Source organism: Stegostoma tigrinum, chromosome 45 (assembly GCF_030684315.1).
Source record: "Stegostoma tigrinum isolate sSteTig4 chromosome 45, sSteTig4.hap1, whole genome shotgun sequence".
NCBI classification, from domain to species: domain Eukaryota; kingdom Metazoa; phylum Chordata; class Chondrichthyes; order Orectolobiformes; family Stegostomatidae; genus Stegostoma; species Stegostoma tigrinum.
The window spans coordinates 3919007-3924274 of record NC_081398.1 but is presented as its reverse complement, the minus strand read 5'-3'; positions in this window follow the sequence as shown (position 1 = coordinate 3924274).

The following is a 5268-nucleotide window of genomic DNA, read 5'->3' as shown; positions in this document are numbered from 1 at the left end:
ATGAAGTGACGCTGAGCCAGGACGTTTCTGAACCAAATTAACCCCTTCTTGACCTGAACAGAAATTCTCCCTCCTTGTTCTTTTTACCCCTCCGAGGTTCAGTTAACCTTCTCCTTCTGGTCAGACCCCATGTTACTTAAAGGGGGTGTACAGGCTGAAATGACAGTCTATGCTCTAGGTGTCAAAATTCCGAACCTTCCCCCCCCCCACACACACAGTGGTCCCTTGCCTGTCACAGTCCCCCCCAGATTTCGTCCCCCTTCCCCCCTGGGGTGGGGGATGTTGTTGACAGGGTTTCCCCACTCTCAGTGCAGGGGTTGGGGAAAGTCGGTGTTGCCAGGCAGCTCAACTGCAGGGGGCATCGCGGCCTCCCACAAATCCTGTTCTCAGCCGAAATCAAGGTCATGTTAGAAACACCTGTCCCCAACTGCCCTTGCACCGAGGGCTTGCTGAGGCACTTCAGGGGGAAGGAGTCACATGGAGGCCAGATTTCCTGAATTTCCTTCCTTAAAGGAAGCGAGTGGACCAGATGGGATTTGAATAGTAACCAGCAACGGTGGAAGTGTTTGGCTTCACTGAGGCTAGATTCCAATTCCCAATTTATCAGTAGGATTTAATTCAGCGGATGTCCCCGGTGCATTAGCCTGGCTCTCTGGATTACTGAGCCAGGGACATTACCACTTTGATACCCTGTGCCCACGTCATTAATATGCAATCACACCCACTGAAGACTGCCCCTCCCAGTCGCAAACCATTTCCACTCCCCCTCCCATTCTCTAGATGACATGTCCATCATGGGCCTCCTGCAGTGCCACAATGATGCCACCCGAAGGTTGCAGGAACAGCAACTCATATTCCGCCTGGGAACCCTGCAGCCCAATGGTATCAATGTGGACTTCACCAGTTTCAAAATCTCCCCTTCCACCACCGCATCCCAAAACCAGCCCAGTTCGTCCCCTCCCCCCACTGCACCACACAACCAGCCCAGCTCATCCCCTCCCCCCACTGCACCACACAACCAGCCCAGTTCTTCCCCTCCCCCCACTGCATCCCTAAACCAGCCCAGCTCTTCCCCTCCCCCCGACTGCACCAAACAACCAGCCCAGCTCCTCCCCCCCCACCCACTGCATCCCAAAACCAGTCCAGCCTGTCTCTGCCTCCCTAACCTGTTCTTCCTCTCACCCATCCCTTCCTCCCACTCCAAGCCGCACCTCCATTTCCTACCTACTAACCTCATCCCACCTCCTTGACTTGTCCGTCTTCCCTGGACTGACCTATCCCCTCCCTACCTCCCCTCCTATACTCTCCTCTACACCTATCTTCTTTTCTCTCCATCTTCGGTCCGCCTCCCCCTCTCTCCCTATTTATTCCAGTTCCCTCTCCCCATCCCCCTCTCCGAAGAAGGGTCTAGGCCCGAAACATCAGCTTTTGTGCTCCTGAGATGCTGCTGGGCCTGCTGTGTTCATCCAGCTCCACACTTTGTTATCTTGGATTCTCCAGCATCTGCAGTTCCCATTATCTCTGAAGTGGTTGCTGTTTGGAGGGAGGGCGATTTGGAAGAGAGTCCTTGTCAGAGCCGGAGGATCAGGCGCGGAAATAGGCCATTCAGCCCATCAAGACCATTCACTGATCTAAAGATTTGCAGATCTCTCAGCTTCTGGGCACAAAAATTGCTTTGACACCCTCCGGGCATCCTGGGTGGGATAGATTCGCCGTGCATCAGTTGACTTGGTGTATAAGCTAACCACACTGTTCTGGCCCGAGAAACCTTGCTTTTGCACCTGCTCTGCATCAAAGATGGTCCCTGCTTTTTATCCATGGCCTACTTCAGGCACGTCAGTAACTGGCCTTAGTGTGTGTCTCTTGTGAATTGGTACCTCAAAGCTAAGTCCAGGAGATCAAACAGTTGAGGCGGGCTGCATGGTGGAGATGGGCAGACGTTGGAGAGAGACCCACTGTTCACCAATGACATTTCAAGATGGAGACCAGTCCCACCAGCAGTTCACTTTTATACTGGGGAAACCTGTGAGGAGTTGGGCCACAGGTGCTGTATACCTCCATTCGGTACAATTACAACATTTGAGTACCTGAATAGGAGAGGGTTGGAGGGATTTGGGATGACAAAGTGTGGGGCTGGATGAACACAGCAGGCCAAGCAGCATCTCAGGAGCACAAAAGCTGACGTTTCGGGCCTAGACCCTTCATCAGAGGGGGGATGGGGTGAGGGTTCTGGAATAAATAGGGAGAGATGGGGAGGTGGATTGAAGATGGATGGAGGAGAGGATAGGTGGAGAGGAGAGTATAGTTGGGGATTTGGGTCAGGATGACTCAAGACTTCAGACTTTCAAGAGATCCCTAGTCAATCCAGTGTGAGCCAGTGTCCTGTAATTACATCCTCCTGTCGGTGGTGGCACCTTGTACCATGACTGGGGGAGCAGGGTGATCCCAGTGTGATAAGTTTGCATATCATTGTGCACATAAATATTAGCCAATGGTGGTCAGACTTTCTCACAAACATTGGAAGTATGAAATGATAGAGGGAATGTTTTTAAGGTGAGAAGACAACGATTTGAAAAGGACTTGAGGGGCAACTCTTTTTTTTACACAGGGAGTGGTTTCATGTGTGGAATGAGCTTCCTGAGGAAGTGGTAGATGTGGGTACAATTACAATGTTTAAAATACATTTGGATAAGTTATAGAGTCATACAGCATGGAAACAGACCCTTAGGTCCAACCAATCCACGCCGAACATAATCTCAAACTAAACGAGTCCCACTTCCCTGCTCCTCGCCTATATCCCTTCAAATCTTTCCTATTTATGTATCAATCCTCATGTCAAAGGTGGGAAAAAGAGCATTGACACGGCCTCTTCTAGAGCACTGTTTGTGTTTCTGGTCACCCTGCAGAAGGAAGAATGCTATTAAACTGGAAAGGCTGCAGAAAGGATTGACGAGGATGATTCTGGGACTATAAGGTTTGAGTTAGGAGAGGCTGGATAGGCTGGGGTGTAGGAGGCTGAGGGCTGACCTTATAGAGGTTTATAAAACCACAAGGGGCATGGATAGGATGAATGGCAAATGTCTTTTCCCGAAAGATTTCAAAACTAGGGGGCACATTGTTAAAGCAAGAGGAGAGGGATTTAGAAAGGACTTGAGGGGCAAAATATTTGACACAGAGAGTGGTTCAGGTGTGGAATGAACTGCCAGAGGAGACAGTGCTTGTGGGTACAGTTAGAAAGTTTAACAGACATTTGGATGAGTACAGGTTTGGAGGGATATGAGCCAAGTGCAGGCAAGTAGGACTAGTTTCGTTTGGGATTCTGGTTAGCGTAGACTCGTTTGACTGAAGGGTCTCTTTCCATGCTGTTGGCTCTATGACTCTATAAGATGGTGTCTAACCTAACCAGACAACACTAGGGGAGCCAATATGCACCCAGCAGATTCCCCCCAAATAATAATGTGAAAATACCCAACAATATTCTAATTTCTAATATTACTTAATTCTAATACGGTGGCTCAGTGGTGAGCAATGCTGCCTCACAGCACCAGGGACCTGGGTTCAATTCCACCCTCAGGCATCTGTCTGTGTGGGGTTTGTACATTCTCCCCGTGTCTGCACGGGTCCCCTCGGGTTCCTCCCATACTGCCCAGGGATGTGTGGGTTAGGGTGGGTTGGCCGTGCTAAATTGTCCCGTACTGCCCAGGGATGTGCGGGTTAGGGTGGATTGGCCGTTCTAAATTGTCCCATAGTGCCCAGGGATGTGCGGGTTAGGGTGGATTGGCCGTGCTAAATTGTCCCGTAGTGCCCAGGGATGTGCGGGTTAGGGTGGGTTGGCCGTGCTAAATTGTCCCATAGTGCCCAGGGATGTGCGGGTTAGGGTGGATTGGCCGTGCTAAATTGTCCCGTAGTGCCCAGGGATGTGCGGGTTAGGGTGGGTTGGCCGTGCTAAATTGTCCCGTAGTGCCCAGGGATGTGCGGGTTAGGGTGGGTTGGCCGTGCTAAATTGTCCCATAGTGCCCAGGGATGTGCGGGTTAGGGTGGATTGGCCGTGCTAAATTGTCCCATAGTGCCCAGGGATGTGCGGGTTAGGGTGGATTGGCCGTGCTAAATTGTCCCATAGTGTCCAGGGATGTGTGGGTTAGGGTGGATTGGCCGTGCTAAATTGTCCCATAGTGCCCAGGGATGTGCGGGTTAGGGTGGATTGGCCGTGCTAAATTGTCCCATAGTGCCCAGGGATGTGCAGGTTAGGGTGGATTGGCCGTGCTAAATTGTCCCGTAGTGTCCAGGGATGTGTGGGTTAGGGTGGATTGGCCGTGCTAAATTGTCCCATAGTGTCCAGGGATGTGCGGGTTAGGGTGGGTTGGCCGTGCTAAATTGTCCCATAGTGCCCAGGGATGTGCGAGTTAGGGTGGATTGGCCGTGCTAAATTGTCCCATAGTGTCCAGGGATATGTGGGTTAGGGTGGGTTGGCCGTGCTAAATTGTCCCATAGTGTCCAGGGATGTGTGGGTTAGGGTGGGTTGGCCGTGCTAAATTGTCCCATAGTGCCCAGGGAAATGCGGGTTAGGGTGGGTTGGCCGTGCTAAATTGTCCCATAGTGCCCAGGGATGTGGGGGTTAGGGTGGATTGGCCGTGCTAAATTGTCCCATAGTGCCCAGGGATGTGCGGGTTAGGGTGGGTTGGCCGTGCTAAATTGTCCCATAGTGCCCAGGGATGTGCGGGTTAGGGTGGGTTGGCCGTGCTAAATTGTCCCATAGTGCCCAGGGATGTGCGGGTTAGGGTGGGTTGGCCGTGCTAAATTGTCCCATAGTGTCCAGGGATGTGTGGGTTAGGGTGGGTTGGCCGTGCTAAATTGTCCCATAGTGCCCAGGGATGTGCGGGTTAGGGTGGGTTGGCCGTTCTAAATTGTCCCATAGTGCCCAGGGATGTGCGGGTTAGGGTGGGTTGGCCGTGTTAAATTGTCCCATAGTGTCCAGGGATGTGCGGGTTAGGGTGGATTGGCCGTGCTAAATTGTCCCATAGTGCCCAGGGATGTGTGCGTTAGGGTGGACTGGCCGTGCTAAATTGTCCCATAGTGCCCAGGGATGTGCGGGTTAGGGTGGGTTGGCCGTGCTAAATTGTCCCATAGTGTCCAGGGATGTGCGGGTTAGGGTGGATTGGCCGTGCTAAATTGTCCCATAGTGCCCAGGGATGTGCGGGTTAGGGTGGATTGGCCGTTCTAAATTGTCCCATAGTGCCCAGGGATGTGCGGGTTAGGGTAGATTGGCCG